Source organism: Poecilia reticulata, linkage group LG15 (assembly GCF_000633615.1).
Source record: "Poecilia reticulata strain Guanapo linkage group LG15, Guppy_female_1.0+MT, whole genome shotgun sequence".
Taxonomy (NCBI): domain Eukaryota; kingdom Metazoa; phylum Chordata; class Actinopteri; order Cyprinodontiformes; family Poeciliidae; genus Poecilia; species Poecilia reticulata.
This window is the reverse complement of record NC_024345.1, coordinates 2081959-2092825: the sequence shown is the minus strand read 5'-3', so window position 1 is coordinate 2092825 and position 10867 is coordinate 2081959.

The window sequence follows — 10867 nt, the reverse complement described above, 5'->3', positions numbered from 1 at the left end:
GGATTTGTCGGATTTACACATATACAGTTTCAGATCTTTAAACTCCCCAAGGTCAGAGCATCAGCGAGAGGGGGCAAAAGTGTAGCAAAGACCCACGTGCCAGACTAAATGAAGAAGCAGGGAGCTGGGAGAGAGTGGGAGTGTTATACCTGTAAGAGGCTACAAGTAGCAGCTAGCGCTACGGTGAGCTGAGAGGGGCAAAACTTCAAAGGAGGTGGGGGGAGAAGGGCTCTCATTTAAATTCTTCAGTCCAGTCCCTGGGATTCGGTTTAATGAGCTGAGAAGCAGGGGTAGACAGCTGACTCCTAACTGTGTGTGTGCGTGTGTGCGTGCGTGTGGTTGAGTGTCTGTTCACATGCACTGGAGTTTGAGGAGTTTTCCCACCAATAACCCCCTGTGTGCATGTATGTATGCAAGTTTGGGTTGCCAGACGTCTGCACAAACACACACTTCTCTCCTCTCTGAAGCTTCTCCAGCATTACAGACTCCCTCCACACACACACATGCACACGCACACACACACACACACCCACRCACACACACACATACACACAGGCTCCACTGTAAAGGTCCAAAAGTTTGCCAAACTGCAGCAGACTGGGATTCTACTTAGTAACAGCTTTTTTCTTCCCTCTCTGTCACTCCTGCCACTAAAACTGGTCAAAACTGGCTGTTTTAGTGGCTTCAGAGCTGCACTGAAAGTTGGCTCTTGTGCTTCTTTTTCAACCGGGCCTGCTTCTGTGCTTTTGTTAATCCTTCAAGCTTGAAGAAAAAAAAAAAAGAAACTCCAGGGACATTTTGCGTATAATAATAGTGAGATTCTAAAACTTTACTTTGCTAAGAAACCTCATCTGGGAAAAAAAAAAGGTATTTTTCATCGCTGAGTTGAATAGTATGTCAAATCTGAAGGAAGTATATTCCAAGGTTTATTGCAAAACAAATGTGAATAAGAGTCTTTGGGGCATATTGTTATAAGCAGTTTTGGAGATCTCAGATTCAAAACTTAGTTTTATTTGTGTACTAGTTTGTATAACATATTTTCATCCAGGGTTGTAACTCCTTCAGGCTCTCCTATAGGCCCAAAGAGAAACATGGTTCTTGGTGGGAAGGGTAGGTAGAAGCAGTGGCGCAAAAAGTGGGTATGCAGGGTATGCAACGCATAGGGGCACAGCACCAGAGGGGGCGCCAAAACCCCATCTGGAGTGTATGGGATGATGTCCCATACACTCCAGGGGGGAGCGAGTGAGCGTCTCTCCTTCACCCTGACGTTCCTTCCCTCGGGCGGGGGTGTGAGGGGGCGCCGATCTATGTTTTCGCATCCACCTGAATAATATGTAGTTGTGCCACTGGGTAGAAGTGAATGTGATAAAAAGAATAGCAAAAAGTAAAATCCAGCTTTTTAAAAAAGAAATTCAAAAGGACACATTCATAATAAAAAAAGGAAAGTGCTTACAGTTGAGCCTTGAGGTATCCCTCAGGTTTGAGGACACAGAGGAAAAATTGTTGCTGAAATGAAGAGGAAAAACTGTCCGGTTTATCTGTCCGGTAAGCCTGGAACTATAAAAAATGAATCATTTAATACCAAAGCAGGTAAAAGTGCCCAAAAGACATAATGCTGTGTGTTCCTTACTTCAGGCAGGGAAGAAAATATGGGAAAAGCTGTAGCATGCATCAGTATATGAAGGTTTAGTTGGAAAGAAAATACCTGAGTAATGTCAGGATTTGAGATGTTGTGTGATTCAAAGACAAAATCTTGCTGTGAATGAAGTTAGACTTATTAAGATTATTTAAGGAGCTGTTGAATAGCCAATGAACTGAAGGGCTGAGTTGGGTTGTGGCGAGTAATTTAATTGATCATAAGTGTTTTTTTTTGTTGTTTTTTTAAAGATCAGCAGCATTGAGAGACATGCAAGCGTTTCTGAAATGGCTGATAAAGGAAGTTGTGAGTAGCTGCGTTTTCGTTATAGATGAGCGCAGAATTTTGTCGATATTTCAGTAATGTAAAAAAAAAAATCACAATTGTTGCATTTTCATTTCATAAGAAACACAATTAAAATTAGACATGAATATGTCGTAACAAGCATGCCACGCTGTGACCCTCCAACTACTTTGTCATCTTCTTCTTTGTGGTTTATGCTAGTAGTAACATCTGGTTTTTATCATGTGACTTGTTTGATGCAGGAAAAGTGTTTCCATTGCAGCTTTATGAGATAAATCAACTTCGATACGGCCAAGAAAACCACCTTATTTTATTGACAAGGATTTCCAAAATTGCCATGTTTCGATTCATTTATTTTCAAAAGACCAAACGACGTGGTGAACGGAAACGCAGCTGGAGTGTTTATTTTGTTTCTTTGCTTTAACTTGATGATCTCTGTGGTGGGTGGAGGAAGGCAGGTGGGTTGGGATGTCTTGGATGGAAGAAAATGTCTATTTTTTGTGAATGCTAAGCTTTCCAAAAGAGATGTGTCTCATAAGAAAATTATTCCATTTGATGCTTTGTGTAAGGTGCATGTAAGGCATAAAGATCCTCAAGGTAGAAAACTGCTTTAAGCAGCTTGTTTACCAAGAGACGTAGGACAATCCGGCGCCGACAGAGAGTTCTGCTGGTCTTTTTCAGTGACTTGACTAGCAATTAAATTTTCTTCATAAAAACAGACAAAACAAGACAAAAAATTGCTTGTGAAATATGCAGCTATTTCTTAGGCATGTGACAAAAAAGGTCCTCATCTGGCCAACTAGGCCGAATATGACACTGGTGTTAATCTCTAGCCCTGCAGGAGAAGCCGGCATACAGAGAGATCCCATTTCGTCTTTCATTTGGTCCCAGTGGGCCCCATCTCACACAGTGGGATTAGTAGGGGCCCTTGCAGTCACTTAGTTGTCTGCTGCTGGAAGCCAAAAGCTGACAATCCACCTCTGATGAGAAAAACATAGGAAATGTGTGTATTTGTGTTTAGTAAAGGGGTAAGCTATTAAAGTCATGTTTTTTTTGTTTGTTTTTGTCTTAGTACTGCAAATAAACTAACTGCACGTCATTTTTATTAATAAATGGTCTGAGTAGAAATTAATCTCATCATGATCAAAGTTGATGTGTGGCACGTTGCCCAGAAGTGGGTGGAGGGCTGGCAGCTGAACAAAATTATAAAATAAAAAAATAAAAAAAATGGAAAAGAAGAGACAAATGAAGATTGAGACATTTTTCAAGAGGAAGCTGAGAAATAAATGAAGACTTCTGCTGGCAGTAAGAATGCAGTTTAAATTTAAGAGTTATGCTAAACATAGTCTGCAGAAAGAACAATGTATGCTGGACGAGCCGTGTTTCATCAAGTGCTGCATAGATGGAGATGTTAAAAATGATGTTTGTATTAAGCTAAAAACAAGATGGCGTTGTTCTCTCAGTTTCTTTGCTGTTCACACGTGTGTCCGAAGCATTTTTTTTTTATTAGTATGTGTATTTTATTATTCCTTGGTAGGGGTTGTCGCAAACCAGGTTTGATGTATTATTTTGTGATTTTCCTTGAACATAAAAGGCTCTGAAGGAAACGTGTGTGTGGCTCCACAAAGAGTTGTATGAGACCAAATGTTTTCATAATTATATTGACTCTTCAAATTAAAGACATAAACTGGCTAAACACCCAATCTGAAAAGATGAGAATTTGAGCTAAATTAAAAAAAATGTATGTTAAAAAAGACACATAATTTTCAAACATGTTGAAAAAAGTCAACAACACTACGCTTATAGACGTTTATGTTTAAACTAGCTAGAGGCTAATAATAATAATAATAATAATAATAATAATAATAATAATAATAATAATAAATATATATATAAAAAAAATTATCTTAGTATGACAAATAAGCATTCTGGACTTTTAAAAAACAAATATAAATGTATTATTGTCCCGGTTTACAAGCATTCCAGGACTCTGAAGTTAACATTTTAGCTACGACCCATATGCAACCTTCAAAAACATAAGAACAACATTCTTAGTTACTGTAACTAGATAAACTATAGCTTAAACTCAAAGTTCAGAAATCTTGATATAGATGTTTTATTTAGCTGTTACCAGTAATAGTTCCCTTACCTGTACAAGACAAGAGAGATTTAGCAGAAAAGTGAATAAATTCTTAGGTTGGTGTAAAGCTAACGGCTAACAAGACTAACCGCTGCTTTAGCCAATTTAGAAAATCTGAAACGACTCAAAGTATAAACGTCTGTATCAGCTGATATCACTCTATATTAATCTGATATAGTAAACCCTGTTTATGGATGATCAATAGTTTAATGATCGCCAGAAAACTAAAGGTTCAAATAATCTTCACCACTGTGCTGCAGCAGCAGCAGCAGCAGCTCTCTCTGGATGCGACTCTTTGACTTCGCTCAGGCTCCACCTCGGCGTGTTTGCTCTCCTGGCAATGGCAGAGTCTGATGGGACACTCTGCGAGCATCTATGGCTGCTGGGCCTGGAGATCACAGAAGCAACATATGCTCACTGGCAGCATATGTTGCTGGTGGACTGAGACCTGCAACCTTTTAACCTCACACTCTCTCGCCCACTCTCAAAAGCCAACAGAATAATGTGGATAACGTATGCAAAAGGACTCAGAGATCAGTGTGAATACACCAAAAATAATGTGCTGGCTGGTTTCTTTATTTATTGTTATATAAAAGGTCAAGCACAGGTGCTCGCACACACAACACACACACGCTGCTTCGTACACACACTCGCACCCTAAAAAGAGAGAGAGAAAGAGAGAGAGAGAGATCCCCACCTAGCAAGCGATATTTTGTATTATTCATGAGGGAGACAACATTCAAATAATTATGAGCTTCTGCTGGCTGTGCCAAACACAGTTTCTCTTCTGCTCTACAGTCCAACATAAAAGTGAGAAAGTTACAGAAATACCACCACACTTTGTCCAGATGAAGTTTATTTTTTTTAAACAGTGTTACTTCTGTTTAACATGGGGTGAACAGTTATTGTAGAAATATTTCGATCTCGTCACAGATGTTGGTGTATCCTAAAGCATTTTATGTGGATATAGAGAGTATTATGTGTGGTCCAGTCACATCTGTAAAGTTTGGGATGCACTTTTGTTTTCTATAGTACAAATTTATCAGGATGAAGTGCTGAGAACCATATATACCATTTTTTACCCCCTTTTTTTTGTAATGACTGTGCTTACTTTCCACCAAAGACGGTCAGGTAACATTTTTGCACACAGTCTACAAGAGACACAAAGTGGTTAAATAGTTATTGGTTGAATTACAGGAAATAATTCTGAGTGACATCAGCTGGAGGCATTTCAAGCATTCAGCATGCTGAGATGAGTAACTCTTCAACAGTGAACTGCAGACAGAGCATCTGCGTGGTGCAGCATGAGATTCAGTAATGTTCGACATTTGACTAGCACCTATGTAAGTTATGTAGCACCAGAAATAGAATTTTTATACTATTTTACAAAAAACCTAAAGTGCAACTACCCCCTTAACTTATTTTGCCAATAAACTGTAGGCTATTTAGGGCTCTATCTTTATGTTTCAGAGCAAATTTTGACAGCTTTTTTGTAAATTTTGAAAAAAAATTCTAAATTTGTTTGGGGCAGGGCTATATTATACTGTTACATTTTTAGTGTTGTTTACACTGCTTTAAGTGTTAATTAGTCATCAAGATTAAATATCCATTTGTCCAAATAAGTCAGAAAAACCTACATGGACTCTGCTTGAACCAGATGCAGAGAGACAACGTCACACCATGATGTTTCCTCCTTTAACCCTAGTGATGTTCGGTGCCATTTTTAAACGTGTTTAGAAATCCACATTGTCTCATCGAACCAGATTATTCTCCTGTTCCGATGACATGTCCTTGTTACTAGTTGTTCTAGAGCAAATGTAAGTTTTCTTTTTCTTCAGCAGTGGAGTGCTGCAGCCTACCGTGCAAAATTCCAGGTCTTTCTGAAGCTCTCTGTGAGTGGACACACTGGTTCTCAAGCTCTTCTGGTTATTCTTTTGAGTCTCAGAAATCTTCCCTAAAAGTGTTTATTGGAAAATTCACAAGGTTAGACTCGACTGCCCGCCATATGTTTGGCAACAATAAGGTTGCAAAATTCTTGAGAAAGGTCTTTGCTTTTACCCAATACATTTGTCTCTAGTTTGCAGTGAAAAACTGGTTTTTAGGCAAGACTAACTATCTATGCATTGTTTGTGCTTCTTTTCACTCAATACTTAATCCCTTTGTCATTTCAATTAATTATGCACAACTTAATGTATGAACTGATATTTTTTTTGCTATTTTTTTTCTCCATTTTCTGTCATTTACTCAGGTTGTATCCAAGATCAGAAGTAAATTTTACACCATTAGAAACATATTTACAAAGGAAAAACATTGACACTTTTGATACTAGTTTTTGTGCTGTGGCATAATATAAAATCCCAGCACCACTTCAACTTGTACTATTTATGAGTTGAAGCATGAAAATCAGAGCAAACACGTAAGACATTTTTCCTGAAGAAAAAGAAAAAAGACAAATCGAAGATTGATGGAGCAGATAGATGGAGCCTTAATGGACAGAGGGCATCACTTTGAGTCAGGCGCCAGCAAAGTGGGGAAGCATCAAAGGCTCAATGTCCGACAGTTTGAACCTTAACGCAGCAAAGCTATAGCCACACTCACTGCTCACTTGTGTTTTTACTGCAGCAGCCAAGCTGGCTCCATGTATGTAAGTGTATGAGAATCCCTACAGTGCAGCAGCAGTGTGTGGACACACTCCTAAACCAACCTCCAAACAGGACACTGGATTTTGCATAACCGCCAAAATGACAGATACACTCCTAATTATGTCTCGACAGAAAAAAAAAAAGCTACAAGTATTCACACATTGAGCTGCAGCATCACAAGCATGTTATACGTAAAGCTTTGTGCCGTATCAGTCATCAAACATTGATTTTTGTGCAACGAGATGCTACATGTAATATGGGGTCAGCAAGTCGACAGTTAGTTTGTTTACGGTGTTCCTGAAGCCCATTGGTCAGCCAGAGGGACGCGTCGTGAATCTCAGCGGGTCTGCAGTGCGACAGAGCCAGCGGAGGAACAAAGAGGTTTCTCCTTCTCCTCCTGGACTGGACCGGACATGGATCAAGCTTCTGAAGAGAATACAGAGAGCAATCCCATCCTGAACTGCAAGGATATTTTATTGAGTTCTTTTATAGAGTTTTAGTTTGTGAAGAATTTTTTTTATTGGACAGTTTTCTAAAAAAAAAAAAAAAAGTGCTATTTATTTATATTTTTCTCCTGCTGGGAGTAAAATTGTTGAACCAAACCTGTACAAGTCTCTGTTCTGACTCACTTGCTTCCCCTTGTTGACAAAGAACGTATTGGTGTGTTGCTAAATCATACCTGGTTAGTGTTTATGTATTTTGGCAGAATTCGAACCTGCATAGTAATACACCCAATGTATGGGCAATGATGCTGAACCTAATATGTTGCTTATTAAAACATTTCAATAAAACCTTCAACTGACAAACTTTTGTAGCTCAGAGACCAGATTTATAGTTGTATTTTCTTGTGTTCATACCCAATGGATTACTTGTAGGAATTCAAGTTGACAAAATAAAAAAACTTTCTACAGGATGTATGAGAGATATTTACATATTTGTTAAAAATGTAACAATGTCCTTACAGTATAATATGAGACCGACAATCTGGAAAAAAATGGAGTTCCTCTGTTTAATCCCTGTGGTCCTACTGGCTTCTGCAGAAATGCACCACTCCCAGCCAGAAACACATACTGTACAAAAGCTTGATTGACAGCAGACACTCCTCCGGGCTCTGATTGGTTGTATCTGACTGGAAGTGGTGCATTTCTATAGGGAGTGGACAGAGGAGCTCCATTCTTTCAACATGTAACTAGAGCATATGTCATTTTTAGCAACCGTTAAAGATAGAAACTCAAAATGACAAGATTACTACTCCAATATCATCATCAAAATAAACTGTGTAACATCAACTCAGTAAAGTAGAGTGTCTCCAGGTTTCGGTTTTTCACTCAACCTCCTTCACCAACAAGTCAACAGAAACGAACCGGCCCAGCGGACCTTGTGTTTGTTCTCTCCATGTTAGCTGTCCATCACTTTGATTGGCAGACAAGTGTCAGAGTGAGGGAATGTCACAGCAAGCCGGCGAGAGAGCAAAAGCCACAATGGCAATCTCAATATTTCATCTCGGCCCTTGAAGAAGGTCTCGGCACTCTCATGGTTTAAATTCTAATCGTGTTAGGCCACAGGGGCATGTCATTTAGAAAGCCAGCCTCCGACTTGCCGTCCTTTTGCTCTCCGCCCCGGCCCAAACAAATTATTAGAAGATTCCATTATTTCTCCATTATGCATATGCGTTTGCGTGTGGCTGCCTCTTACAGAATGGGGAGAAAGTGAATGGGTAAATAGGATTGGTTTAGCTCATCACGGACCAATACGTCTGGTCCTGGATACAGCTGGGGTCCTCCGGGGTCTTCAAATTGGTCATCATTAGGGCCATAACGTCACTGTTTTGCTTCTGCTAATGCCTCAATGCAGCTGATCGGTGTGTAAAAAGCCTTTTCTGGCTCATTGTTGGTGGCGTGTGAGACCCTCAGACCTGAAATTACTTTTCTTCTCTTTACACTGTTAAAACAAAGGAGTCTGATCACATTCTGTAGCTTTTTGTGATTCACTGCATACGACTAGTTAATGAAATATTTCAGAGGTCTTATAGAAAAAACACTCAACATTTAAAAATTCATCCAATTTCACTTTTTACAACACTAACAGCGTAGAAAAATGTAGGCAATGCTTGTTTTTTATTTTAGATGTTATTTGTGTGGAATATTTGGAAGTTTACAGTCATTTACACTCATGCTGACGACGTAAAGGACACGTAGACGAAGGCACTCTGGTCGGCCAAAACCAAAATTAAAGTTTTTGACCTCCATGCAAAACTCAGGGGGTGAATACAAAGGCATCCCAGCTATTCAGACTTTTTATTTGCAAGAAAAAAAAAGTTAATCTCCTTAGTGTTTTCGTTCCAGTTCCAGTTATGTTGGAACACACTGCAGTTGTGAAAAGGACAAGATGTATGACTGTTTTTTGCAAGACTCCACTTTTTTTACTGTCGGACATAGAGGAGCGTTCTGTGAACTCTCTGAGACAGTATCAGTCCCAGGTGATAAATGGAGTTTACAGGGGTTCACCGATTTATCAGCCTGCCGATTTATCGGAGCCTATTTCCTTAATTTTGGTAGATCTGTGATAAGCCGATTTTTACATGTGAAGCCGATCTTATCCACCGATGTTATCGTCCTCTGCAAAGGTCTAAAAACCAACCACTGTGCTTTTCTTTTCTCCCGTGAGAGAGGTTTCACTCACAAACCGGCCGACCAGGTCATGTCTGCAAGTTTATAGTTAACAATAGTCACCCCATTGTTGCCAATTCAGCAACTTTCTTGATATATTGAGCAACATTTCAGACAAAAAACTGGTATCAGCCATAATTAGAATTGGTAAGTTAAACTTTTTAAAACATCGGTAATCTGCAATCGGCTAGAAAACTGCAATCAGTGCACCGCTAGTAGTTTAGTCTCTGCTTATGATCCCAGTTGCAAAATAATCTCAATGGCAAAAAGGATAAAAGCACAAACACACAGAGTTATTGGCATCATCAGCTTAGCATAAAATGCACTGTGCATGAGGCCTTTCTATTCACCATAAATGAGAGCAGAGGGAGTCTTACAGATCATGAAAGATATAAAGTGAATTGCACTGCATGAGGCGACAATCCATATTTCTGCCCTGGACAGTGTGTCAGGGTTATTTTTGGCATTGTCAGCTGGCTGTTTTTTAATGCCCTGCATATTTACAATGTCATGCTTTTCTATTTTACAGCCTCGAACGGATTTCCTGTGGTCTCAGGGCAATAATCGCGGCCAGTTCATAACTCTGTGGGGATTATTGATGCACTTTCACATCCACATAGCATATCCCATTTGGTGCAGCGTGGTATTAGTCAATGTACCTTACAGCATCGGGGATGAATATATTCCCGCGGCGTGTCGCTGCATGGGATATCACACCGTATAAAGTGAGAGCATTGGCGGTTTAATCTTTGCTGTAGTTATTAATCTTTTCGGAGAGGCCCAGTCAAAATTATGATCATAAATTTGATAATGTAAACACATTTTTTAGTTTTATCTGTACTAAAATTTCAGTATTGAGACCTTCCCCAGACAGGCAGTACAGCTGGTGGTCTGGGCTAATGTCACACCTCGTGGGCAGTAAAGTCCAAATAAAACTGATTGCCTCTCAGCTGCAAAAGTATTTATAGACCAACACAAAGCAGTCATATATCTGGAGCAAAGGGGGAAATTATACAGGATTTTACTAAATTTTTATTTATTTATTTTTTTTTACAAGCAAAGCCATTTTTATTCACTACAGAAAAACGTATCGGCCTCATTTAGTCGGAAGCTGTCTAACAAACATCATGAAAATGTATGTCTGTAGATGTGCAGAGTCGGTAGAGGCTCAGTGCTCCAAAAACCTGTGCAACAAAAGGAGGTCCAACAAAGTATCGATTCGAGGTTCCTGAATGTTTTTGCGCATGACACTTTTAAAACTAAGCGAGTTTGAAAAACATGTAGAACTTTCTTTCCATTTAACTATTGTGAGTCAAACAGTTTTGCAACTAAACCGTGGTCATTTGACATAAGTATATTCAGTTAGGTGGTGAAGTGGGTCCTTGACGCAGCCGCCAGGGGTTCAATTCCAGATCCCATGACTTTTACATGTCACGGATCAGCTACTGGATATTTTATAAATGTCCAATATATCGGT